Source organism: Tympanuchus pallidicinctus, unplaced genomic scaffold (genome assembly GCF_026119805.1).
Source record: "Tympanuchus pallidicinctus isolate F22 unplaced genomic scaffold, pur_lepc_1.0 scaffold3, whole genome shotgun sequence".
NCBI lineage: Eukaryota > Metazoa > Chordata > Aves > Galliformes > Phasianidae > Tympanuchus > Tympanuchus pallidicinctus.
The window spans coordinates 63,306,544-63,319,353 of NW_026294747.1; the positions used below are offsets into that span (position 1 = coordinate 63,306,544).

The 12,810-nt window shown below is 47.1% G+C and overlaps 1 long non-coding RNA gene across 3 annotated transcripts; it reads left to right on the top strand.

Annotated features, from left to right (window-relative positions):
- The first annotated feature begins 5,638 nt into the window (after positions 1 to 5,638).
- LOC128086719 (uncharacterized) lies at positions 5,639 to 8,525 on the top strand. Of its 3 annotated transcripts, XR_008209502.1 has the most exons (3): positions 5,639 to 5,820; positions 7,806 to 7,961; positions 8,216 to 8,525. It is a non-coding gene; the product is annotated as an uncharacterized LOC128086719 (long non-coding RNA). The 3 variants fall into 3 exon arrangements; XR_008209503.1 differs by having other exon boundaries at positions 6,599 to 8,525; XR_008209501.1 differs by having other exon boundaries at positions 7,806 to 8,525.
- Positions 8,526 to 12,810: the final 4,285 nt, after the last annotated feature.

The window sequence follows — 12,810 nt, forward strand, 5'->3', positions numbered from 1 at the left end:
CTCAATGATACTCGTGGGTCCTTTCCATATTCTATACTATGGTTCTGTGATTCTGTAATTCCCTTTGTCTCCAAGGAAGGACAAGCCTACCACAAGCACAGGGTGGGCAATGTCTGATTTGGTGCTCAGACTACCAGGGTGAATGTATACGTGGAAAGCTCGAGTCCTGACAGTCCTCACTCTCCCTGTTGTACAAGGACAGCTGCATCTGAGAGTCCACTCCCTCTCTTGAGCATTTAAAGGAAATCCATATTTTCCATCCGGACTCTGGTGGGACAGGCCATCGACTGCCATTCAGTGCCTTCACCCCATGTGTAAGGACCAAAGTTTGTGGGGACCTTGCAGCCACAAGGATTTCCAAGTTCCCCAAAGGACTGCAGTGTCCCTGTATGAGGTTGGAGTGTCCCCATGTGTCCATCTCAGCTAATGATCAGTTGCTGAATACAGCCTGCTACGGTTCGAATGCAAAAAATGCCTTACTCCATCTGCTGACTGCATGCTAAATGACCTTTTAAATTTTACAACTGCACATAAAATGTGAACCAACCAGCAAGAAAAACGCTTCTCCCTACCTCAAGTGGCTTTCCTATGGGTTTCATCAATGCCAGGGGAGTTGCTCTGTTGCTCGACACTTCCCTGGAGACTGAGTTGTCCACACAGACCATGATGTGTGCCACGCAGCAGCACTTGGTACATACACTGTGAGAGGAGTCACAGGCACCAGTGCAATTCAGGTGTTGAATAACAGTTGCCATAGCTCAGTTCCAGTGTCCTTTAAGCCAAATCTGCAGCTTCTAGGAACAAGTGCTTGTTTAATGTCACACCCTAAAAGGTTTCCTGGGAGGAAAGCCTTCTTTCCTCCCAAGTGGTAAGAATACTGCTCCATGCTGCTGCTGTCATAGTGGCATTTTACAAGCAGTAGAGTTGGGCTGTGTTTATAAGGCTCTTGTTGTTGATTTTACCTTGTGAGTCACACAGTAATGGGCTTCACTCCCCAGGTCAAATGTTTGGCTGCCAGCTGTGATCTTCATCCGACAGCAAAACAAGCATTCACCAGTGTGATGGCCAGGAGTTCAAAATGATGAGCTAAAGCTCAAACACCCGAGTAAGGAGTCCTCCAGACCCAAAGTCAACATATTTAATTCTCTCAGCTTTGTAACCAACAATACGAGCTATAAACTCGGAGGGCACTCAAAAGTTCACTCGCATCTTGACTATGTCAGGCAGAACGTGGAATGCTGTAGTTTGGGTGTATTGAAGAAGAGTTCAACAGTGGCTGCCTATGCTTTCTCAACTTGCAGGTTTTGTTAAGGATCTTACCTTTGTAATTATGGACATGAAGCACTCAATCCAGACACTCCTCACCATGCAGGGCAATTCAGGAGACAGAAGTGAGTGTTGTAGCTTGAACTCATCTTTAATTATCTGGTGTTTGTTCACACTCAAATCAAACAAACAGAGTGAAATGTCCTACCAGCATAGTCCATAATTCATTACTGTGTTGATTTCTCTCCTAGGCTACAGTGACATCAGTAAATAATAGAAAACTGGATCCTGTCAGAGGAATGAAAGAAGGATTATCTGATGTGGTGGGCAAATGCTCTCCCAGAGACATGATAGCTATGGCAGCCTGCAAGAAAAATAGAGTGAAAGCACATGAGATTTAACTCATCAGAAATGTGAGTTTAATGCAGATTTGTGTTTTTATGTTTTAGCATCTGGAGCTTCCAATGTGTGTGACCACATCCTCCTTAAATTCAGCAAGCTTTTAAAAGCGAACCACAAAGGAAACACAGAACTGACTTATTTAGGGAGAAAGAAAAGCTTTTGTTTTCTGTTATTTTACATGGACACAGCCCCACTTCTTCTGGGTCTTTTGCTATGCAAGCAGATCCTCATTGTCCCAGAGGATGTCTCCCAGTCCTTCAGGCATTACCCATCTCCTGTCTTTAAGCTGCAGTAATAATATCTCCTCTATTCCTGACCCACAGGAATAGAGGAGAAAAATTGTACTGATAGAACATCTGAACAGCCTGGCAGAACAGGGGAGCCAGACTTCACCTCTTCTTTTCTCTGCAAGACAGTAAGAGATCACATCAAGGCATCTCCTTTGATTTTCCATTTCTCAGCCTCAGACTGCACCTGTGAGCTGCTCTTCTGTCAGAGAGAAAACCCATGTGATGGTTATTTAAGGAAGCAGACCACACGCGTTCACACCACTGAGGAGTCCAGGTCCCACAGGAAACCATCAGGTTTTGATTCCTATCTCAGACTATAGGCAGGTACATCACTGAGACCAAAACTTGAGCTTTGTGCAGGTTGATGTTTTCTGAGCCACTGCCCCAGAAAAAGTCTCAGGGAATGCAAAAAGCCACTGCCAGGATGCCAGCCCATTGCCAGTGCTCAAATTCCACAGCTCCATTTCCCGGATGCCATCTTCAGCAGTGCCATATAGGAACAGTGACCACAGGAGTGGCCTTTTGCCAAGAGACAGGGTGATGGAGATAAACACGGATTCTTTGGGCTGGGGATGGCTGTGCTGAACAGCAGATGGTGCAAGAGGAAGCATAGCCATCAGGATAGGCCAGCGTTTTTCCTAGATGATGGTGAGTCAAAGCCAACAAGCTGTTGGCTCCTGCCTTACGTGGTGTCCAGTCCAGGAGAACAGAGAGGACTGGTGGCAGAGGGTTGAGCTATGAATGTGGGAAGGTCAGCAGAGGAGGGAGAGCCTTGAGGCAGGAAAGCGATGCTTAGGAAGACGTGCTGAACTCACTCTAGACTGGGTGGGGCAGAAGACCAAAACATGAATCAGCTACTGAGGCTGAAAGGAAGCTAGTCGTGGTCATTGGAAGTTGGCTGCCACTGACTCGCCTCATTGCCAGCCAGTGCAATGCAAGCTGGACAGGATATGCCTGGCAAAAATCCTGCAGAAGTTGATTAAATCATCATGCTTTTGCTGCCCAAAGCCCTTCCCACACCTTTTCTCTGCAGTGGCTTGTACAACAATTCTCTAACACCCTTCAGCATCTCCCATGCACCTTCTGATTCCTGCTATCCAGCTGTCAGACCGCAGGGGAAGAGTAAGGGAAGATGGAGCACTGTGCTGACTATTGCTTCTGCACTGAGATCTTTTCTGTTTTGCCATTCAGGGTGTAAGAACAAGGAGGACTAGAGAAGTGAACCACAGTGGAGGAGAACCAAAGTCACCAAGAACTCCTAGGGCACTCTTGCTGCCCCATGGGAACCAGGGAGGATGAATTATGAGTTTGACTTGTTCATTTGACTATGGGATACCTGATGGTCCTGGATGCAGCAGTGTTATAGGAAAACTCTGGCCATGTTGTGGAGTGATGAACCTGTCTTAACACAGTTCTCAGGAGACTTCTCTGTGGTAGGGCTCTCCACTGATGCCAACATATCCTCCAGTGTCTTTCAAAGAGATTATCCATCACCACATGCTTCTCCAAGTTTCTAGGTCAGCCCTGGTGGCCATGGGTAGGGGTGGAGCATAAGCCTCAAGTTCCCAGCCATTAAGGGTCACCACTGCCCGCCTGAGAGGTCAAGTCACCATCTGGGGCAGAGTAACAGATACAGACTTTGGCCTCCCTTAGTTACTGTTCTCTGCTAGAACAGTGAACGGCTGGTGAGTGATGTCAGTCTGTTTCTCCCAAATTTAAGAAACAAAAGCGTATGAATTCACCGCAGTTGAACTGAACTTATATCAAATGTAAAGATATATTATCATTGTTAGTGATTATTTCTTCTCCTCAAAGCATACTGGGCATCTAAAAGATATCTAAAAGCCAAGTTGTTTTCTTCATGTCATTTATAGAAAAGGAGTCTTCTGGGACAACCAAGGTAGACTCTCAACCCCTCCTCCAGCCCTTGTATGGCAGTCGTTAGGCTCTGGTTCAGTATGTAGGGCCAGGAAAACTGAAACCCAATCACAGGCTTCTGCTTCCTCAACTCTAAATGATAAAACAGGAATCTTACCAAAGCACAACTTCATGAAAGGCAAGGCAGACAAAAAGATTGACAAAATGGCATCATAAACAACTAAACAAGCCTCATTTTTTCCCAAGGATCCCATGTTATCAATGGCCTCTCTCTTCTAATTTCTGTGAGCCAGCTATCAGCCCTTTCCTAGGTTGTGTCATGAAAGAGGGAATTTCCTAATGAAGCTCCTGGGGCTATGATAGAATGACTGAAAGAGTTGGGGATCACATGTAGAATTGTAGAATCACAGCATCATTAAGCTTGGAAAAGACCTCTAAGATTCCCAAGTCCAACCATTAGTCCACCCCCACCATGCCCACTGACCACATCCCTCAGTGCCACACCTCCATGGCTCTACAAACCTCCAGGTAAACACCACCACCTCCCTGGGCAGCCTGTGCCACTGCATCACCACTCCTTCTGAGAAGAAACTGCTCATAATATCCAATCTGAACCTTCCCTGGGGTGAGATGGCATAGCAAACAGGTTGGTAGATAACAGAGGAACCAGGATGAGAGACAATGTGAACTCCTACCAAGCGGAGAAGGAGTCTGAGGGCCTCATCAGGAAACTGCCAGTGGCAGAGGGATCATCCTTGCTGGCTGGAGGTTTACCTGGCCTCCAGATGGGGACCAGCCAGCAGTGGAGCTATGGGAAAGATGGGGCTGCTCCACACTTCTGCACCGCAGCCAGCTCTGTGCAGTTCATCTCTCCAGATTTCCTGGTATTTGTTCTCTTGTTCTGGGAAGAGAGGAGAGCTGCAAGAGGCCCTTCTCACAGGGACGCGTAGAGAAAGGAAAGGCCATTGTGTGAAAGAATTTGGTATTTCAGGGTTTGTTTTCCTTTTGACACAGTACAAAACAGCACCATGTCAAAACCCTCCATAAGTCAAAACATAACAACAACAAGGAAGAACAACAAAAATAACAGTGGTGTTCATTTTGGATATGATCGGTGGAAGTGTTTCTCTTTGCTTTTTGTCTTTTCCATCTCGAAATCTCTACAACTGCAACTATTTCAGGAGAATGGGAAGAAAAAAATCATAGAATTGTTTGAGTTGGAAGGGACCCTTAAAGGTCATCTATCAAACTCCCCTGCAACAAACAGAGCTAACAAGAGAGCCTTTCCCAGCATCAAGGTAGGCTCAGCACTGCCACAGCCCTCCTGCCCACCTCCGTGGATTCTCCATGTGATGGCACTGAGACCCAACCATCTCCCCTCCTCTTGGAAGCAGTGCAAGCCATAAGCAGCAGCGCCCTGGGTTTTGCACGAGGTCTCCTTTAGCAGAAGGACTTCTGCACAGCACAGGCAAGAAGTTAGAAAGGTTAGGTGTGAGGCTGCACGACCAGCAATGGGGAATCATGAATGCGTGCAGTGCTTTGGGTCAGACCCTCCACGTAAGGAGCTCCTGGGCCAGCTCCCCGATGCCCTGTGTGGGTTCATGCCTCTTCCTCGTGCTTTCAGCCCCCAGAAGGATGCTGTTTCGTGGCCACTGGAGCTCAGATGAGTTCCCCCCATGGAGCAATTTGCAGTGCTGGTCCCTCCAGCTCACTGCTCGCTGCCGCTTCTCCCCGCCAGCTTTTGCAGAGCGTTTGGCGCGGTGCCCGGCAGCCTTTCACTGCTGCCTTTTCATTCCCCTTAATTCACTGCCTTTCCTTGCAAGGAACAGAGGGAGAGCTTGTTCCAGCAGACGGGCCCCATCCGCTCCTCCCGTCCGAGGGCTGGGAAGAAGGGATGGAGGCGAACGAACTCTCCCACCCCTCCGGGGCCCCGCGGACGCGCTGCTTCCCAGAAAATACGGTAAAAAGCCTTCAGCCTAAAAATGTAAGTCTGATCTCATGACACAGGGTGGCCCTGCATTCCTCACCTCTGACATAACCCGCTGGGAGTGTGCTCGCGGAAAAACACAAACAAGATGTACTGGGGCGGCTGGCGGCAGGGCCAGGCGGCTGGCAGATGTGTGGGGTGGGAGAGGAGCCCCTGCTGCCCTGCAGACCATGAACACAGAGCGTTCTTTGGCAGTGCACAAGCCCACGACTTTGTTCACCCACCTTTCTCCCCCAGCCCCAACCCCATGCTGGGGTCAGTAGAATGGTAACGGAGTTGGGAAGCACACAGAGGGGAGCTGAGCTCCCCCAAGGGGTTTTGCTGAGAGTGTTTTTAGGGACTTGTGTTTTTGCAGTGAGTTGGTGGTTGTTATTTGTTGTCTTGGTTTGGAGATTTTTGTAGGGCTGTGGTGAGGAAGAGGTGGTGGGAAGAGGTTGCTGGGGTGCCCTGGTTGCAGTCTGCACAGGGTCCCTCTGGGGCACAACCAGAGATTGTGACACCAAAACCCCCACACAGTAAAACCTGTGGACCTGGAGCCTTCTGCTCCCCCCAGCAAATTTCTCAGCACCATCCTATAACCTCCTGCTCCCATCAGCAGTGATGCCAGGGGTGCATCTGCTCTAAGTGCACCATGCATAGGTGCAAGCTGTACCCTAAAGAGCACCTGTGGGTGTCATGGGGCAGCGATTCCTCCGTTGTGCATACGGAAAGGTTTGCCAGGGATCACAACCGAGCTGTCCTCCCATCTCACCCACTTGTTTACTTTCTTCTGCAGATGCCCTAAACCTTGACGACGACCTATTTTCCCTTCTGTTGTGCAAAGCTTCTTTCCTAGAAAGCGGCTTTGCAATTCTCGGTCCAACCAGCCGAGCTCTCCTCAGCATGTGAGCAGGGAATCCAGCTCCAAATGGCTGGCAGGTTTAGCTGAGCTCCAGCACACCCCGAACCCACACGCAGATGAGCTGGGAGACGTGGTCGGATGCTACCTGAGGCTGTCCTGTGAGACTGCCTGCTCCGAGGGAGCAGATGAGCAGCAGTCAGCCTTCGGACCCAGTGCTCACAACTCACTTTTCCTTATTTCTCATTCATCCGTTTGCTTCTGCTGCAGCAGACAGCAGAGCGAGGAGAAAGCTTTTCTTTCCTGCAAGGATTTCTCCCCTCTTTCTGCTCTCACTGTTCCTGAGCACAGAAAATACCTGATTGTCTTTTTTTTTCTTTTAATTTCCCATTTTGAAAAAAAGGGATTATTTCCTAAATAATTCTCCCCACAATAATTCCCAGTTTTCAGGGTGACTGCTCCTTTGGCAGAGGGAAAACAAGAAAGAAGAGGAACAAATGTAACAAGAAACAGTGGTAACAAGAGAAACTACTGTTCAAATTGGCTTCTGCAGAGCACAGTTTGCACCCAGAGCAGCACCGTGCTTTGCTCATGGCTCCCATCCTCTTCTCAGCTGCCCCTTTGCCCAAGGGCTCTTTATCCTTGCTGCTTCCCAGTGCCAGAGTCGTGCTTGGGTTGACAGCAGCACAGGTGCTGTCTCTTTCTCTGCTCACTTAAGTTTTCCACTATTTATTTTCTTCTCCATGCCTAACCTACCACCCAGGGTTTTTTTTAAGTTAACTCAAACTCAGTGCTGATTTATTTTAAGGTGCCAGGCTGTAACCTGAAGCCAGAGACATAAAATTAGCCTTGCAAGCTCCAGTTAGCCAGCTGGGAGCACAGGTTAGGGATTCATCCGACAGCAGCAATGGTTTGGGTTGAAGATTACTGCTTGCTCCCTCCTGCAGCTTGGCTTTGTAGCCAACCCTGCTCTTGTCCAGATGGATGAACTGCTCTGTGTGGAAGCAAAACACACGGCGTGAAGTCTGATGTACCAGGGACAGGGGCTGTTAATGAAGCAACTCATGAACCTTCCAACACATACACATGCACACACATGCTTTGTCCAAACAGCTGAAGTCACCAAACTTACCTTTACTACCAGGGCCTCCCAGCATTGTGGTTGTGATGTCCACGCTGGAGCATGGCTGCTATATGCATCTGACCTGCAGAGATGCTGGAGGAGATCCGGGTCACCCAAATGCCAGAGAAATGACACATTTGTGGTGCATCAGCACTTTCCTTGGCTGGAGATAGCAAGGTACCTGTCGTGAACTGTGTGGAGCTGAGAAAGCAAAGGGATGTAGAGGCCTATTGAAACCCTCCTAAAAAAGTGTTACCAGTCTGAGATTATAAAGGGAGTGAGCTACTGGGAGCACTAACTGATCTCCTTGCTGCTCAGGAAGCCATAGGACTGGTGCTTAGAAGAACAGTTGATTCTCCTAAGTGTCCTGACCTTCTCTAGATGTACAACCAACAGTCCGTGTATGGATTCTCTTGTGTCCATTGTCATAGATTGGCTTGGGTTGAAAGAAACCACAGAGACCATCCAGTTCCAGCTCCCTGCATGGGTAGGGATACCTCCCAATACCTTCAGCCCAGGGACTTGACCACCTCCAAGGATAGGTAATCACTTCCTGTGAAATAACATGATTCCTATTGTAACTACACAACTTATGCCTGGAAAACCCAAGGAGTCCTTGACTGAAGCTTTCCTTTGAATTTCAGTAGCCCTGCAAATAATTCTCCTAGGTTTGCAGAGGAGTTCTGAACGTGGCATTAGTCTGAGTTGATATGAAATAACGTGGTCTCTGGGAGAGTGTTATCCAGTCATAGTATTTTTTTTTTAAATGCACATTGAAATGCAAACAAGTATGGAACTGGCTGATGGGTAGACATCTGTCCTTATTTATGCAGGGATTATTGGGCACCTGGGAACCTTGCTGGTGAGCAGGATCAAGCTCTTGGGACCCAAGCAAGCAAGTGCATTTGTGTCCCCACTGTAAGCTAAAATGAAGCATCCTTACAGCATCTCTGCAGCCAGTGGGCTGGACTGCAGCTGTGTCTGCTTATCACAGTCAATGTGGTGCATGCAATAACTTCACCCAAAATGCTGAGCAGCCTGTCCATATAGTCCATCTGGAGGTGAAATTTGGGTACTATGAACACACAGTGTGATCTTGGCAGATACCTTTATCACTGAAACAGCACTACTTATATCTCCAGTTTCATGACTTTTGTCCATTCCAAAGCCAAAACAGAGAATGTATATGTAATGAATAACCTCTATTTAGAAGTGTTCTGTGGTTGCACCTATAGGCTTAGACTTAAGGTCAAATTACTGATTTAATAACCAGAGGTGCATCAGCTGATCCATGCAACTAACCAACTTCCTGCAGGAGTTACACCATGTTTCCAAAATTGTCATCTCTTAAGCAGTCATTCTGAATGCCTGAGCAACCTGAATGCCTGATGGCATCTGGGGTGGCCTAAAAGTCATCTCACAGCTGAAATTCATCCACACTAATGCAGATCTCCTGCCTCGTAGGTGGGACTTGAAGTCTTTCCCAGACTGCACATAGCTGTGCCATGGTTAAGGATGTAATCCTCCAACCTCCTCCTTTTCTGATAGCCAAGCACAGAAAGAGAAGAGAAATGACATTATCATAGAGTCATTAAGGTTGGAAAAACCCACTGAGATCATCTAGTCCAACCATCACAACGCATAGATCTGTAATATTCAGTTACAAGCTAAAAACTTAAGCATAGTCTCCATGCCAAACTTGACATTTCCTTTCACATTCCCTTCCAACTGAAGGAATTGAGAAAGAGAACACAACCCTGTCTGTAGTTGCTTCTGGGCAGGAAAACCCCATCACGCTTCCTCCCCGCAGCTGGGAAGGACCATCAGATTGATGATGGAAGGTCATATATCATGTATTTGCTACTTGTTTTCCACAGAACTGCAGCCTGTGGCTGCCCAAGGATGAAGAACCAGCCCCTCAGGGCTCACTTAGAGATCTCATGAACTTGTGGCTGTTGGTGGGTCTCTCTGATGGGCAGAAGTCAGCTGACGAGATGCTGATCCTCGTATAGTGTTTGCAAGATCTTTAAGAAGAATTGCATGGCCAGTGGCATTGCATTCGAGTTGTACAGTGCTAGAATGCCCTGACCATCAGAGGACCTGGATTTTATGACGCAGAGATCAGTACTGCAAAGATGTGGAGATGTTGTTCATACTGCCTGGACCTGAGCCCAGGGCTTGGGACCAGACCTGTGTCATACCCACACCTTAGAAGTCAGCACCGTGTTCATGTTTTCTTTTTGCAGGCTGAAAGTTTTCCTGGACCAGCTGAACACTTTCTTCTCCTGTAATGTGTCGTGACTGTCAGAGTGCCAAGAGACATGCCAGACCCTGGGCCACAATAGTGCTACAGAATGCCCAGAGAGGAAAGCTGGCACAAGGTAGTGTATAAAGTGGGATATGTGAAGCCACTGGCAAATAATCACATGGGTCAGTTAGGCTTGGCACAGGGCAGAGCCTGTCTGCTCATCAAGGAAGGCAAAGACAAAAATTCATCATAGAATCACAGAATAATTGAATTATTGAATATTGAATGGCTTGGGTTGGCAGGTACCTTCTAATCCCACCCAGCTCCAATCCCAGTGCCATGGACACAGCTGACATCCACTACATACAGATGCCCAGTGCCCCATGCAACCTGGTCTTGAGAAGAGTTGGGGGACTTCTTAGTGAGAGCTACAAGGGATTAAACAAGGGCGATTACTCCAGAAGGATTGAGGTAAAGGACACAGTGTTGTCTCAGTGGGGCCACGAACACATTTCAAAATAGATTTTTGTAGAAAGATGCTTCCCACTCCCCAGATATCTTGCTTCCAGCAATGATTCTCATTTCACAGTAAGGTTCAGGGCTTCTTTCTCCTGAAGAAGCATGAAGCTTGCTCACCATTGGTGCAAGGCATGCTCCTCAACTAGAAAGCTAAACCTCAGAAAATGGAAGAGCACAATTCTCCTCACCGACAGGGGAATGATGCAATGATGCAATGAGTCAGCAAGACAGACCACAGATGCTGTCCAGAAGCATTTCAGCAATTCGTTTGGGCAAGGTGGAGATATATTCCCCCAAAATGAAAGTCTCTGTAGGTTGTTACCAGTGCTCACAGCCATCTAGTCCCTTGCTAAACATTTCTGACCAAAATCCTTCCAAGCTGATCTATTTTCAGCCCAACCCACTTGATACCTTGATTGCTATGCAGCTCTTTTAGCTGCTCTTAGGTAAACACAGTCATTCCCTGGCATTTTGCCTTGCTAAGACCAAAAATATGAGTGGCACAGAAAATAAGAAAAGCTGTTCTCCTCCGCCAGGAAAAATGATACTATTTCTGAAAGGAACTGTTTTTAATACACCTCACCAACCATGCACATATACACATATGTATAAATATACTTGACCTGGAGGTCCAGTTCCAGTGTTGGCATCTTGTATGCCTATATGGAGACAGAACAGAGAGGGAATTATGTACAAACCGGGACACGCCTTCAGTCCAGTCTACGTCTGAATGCAGAATGTTGGTTAAGATAAAATACTGAGGTCTGATCCTCATTAAAGCAGGTTCACAGGGACTGGTCCAAGCTGTGACCGGGGGGTTATGGGCTGTCACGGAGAGCAACTTCTACCATAGTGACCCATGCTCCCCATATCTTAAACTGCACAGCATCCCCAGGGTTGAACCAGAGCAGGCTGGAGCAGATCAGTGTCAGAGCTCTATCCATAGCAGGCCTTGTTTTTGAGGAATGACAGTGACGTTGGCCAGACCTCAAAGTCATCTTTTTTCAGATTTCTCTTTAGCAAGTAAACACATAGAAGTCAACAACAGATGGAGCATCACATGGAGTTACGCAGGTCAGCAAAGGCTTTGGAAACCCCATGAGTTTGAGGAGGCAATAAATTGGCAGGGGTTGTGGATGGGAAATTATTCTGAGAGATGGAGAAAAAAAAATAGTGGGTTGATCTGTCTCCTCTGTGATGTGCTCAGGTTTTGTGGGCAGATAACAAAAGCTCCTGGTTAGGAAGGTTTTTGGGTTTCTCTTTGGCTGCAGGTTGTAAAATTCAAACAGAAAGGTAACAAACTGATAACAAAACGGGCAGGAGTAAAGCAAAGCAAGTGCGAAACAAAAGCAGATCTTGTGTGACAGGAGCAGATTGAATTGATGTGACAAAGGAGGAGAGCTTTTTCAGTAGCTTATATGGTGCTGAGGGGAGCTGGGAGTGAGAAATGAGGAATTTGCACAAGTGCAGAGCTACAGCATAGGGCTGTGAGTTGAGAAAGAAAGGAGAAAAGGGAGCAAAGGACACCTATTAATTAAAAAAAATAAAAATAAAATTTAAAAAAAAAAACACATTCCATTTAAGATTTATTGATAACTCAGAGCCAGAGAATCTTTCATGCCTTCACATCTCCAAGCTAACATTACCCAAGAGTGGGTAGTGGTGGGGATCCACTATGAGCCATTGAATTCAAGTGGAAAAGAGCTCCGGTCTTTAATATGCAGAAATTAAAACACTTTGGCTGACAGAGCTTTCAATCTGAGGAACCTGCACTGTAGTAGCAGAATAGCATTAGTGCTCCTGAATACACAGCTGGTAATTTTCGAGCACGAAATATCATGCATTGAAAATGAAATCGCTCCGTTTAGGAGATCAGTGCGGTGGGTATGGATGAATTCAATGCTGCATGAAAAATTAATGGTTGCCTTCAGACAGGTGTTGACTAGATGGTGGTGTTCCAAGAAAGGACAGTCCCATCTGGTTGTGGGGAGAGCTATGATGGTGTGAAAAAATAGAGTGATCAGCACAAAGAGCAGCCCATGAACTCATGTGAGAGTTTTTGTCTTGGAGGTGGAGGGCTCAGTCTGTGAGAGAAGTAGGGCTACTTCTACGTGGGGTATGAATGGAGAAATCTGAGGTAAAATGAGGCTGGATGGTTGGGGATGGGGAGTCACAGAGATAACTGGGAGCTGGAACTGATGCATCAGAGGGAGAGGGCTGAGAAATGCCAGCTAACATTGGGAGTGGACTTGATTACAG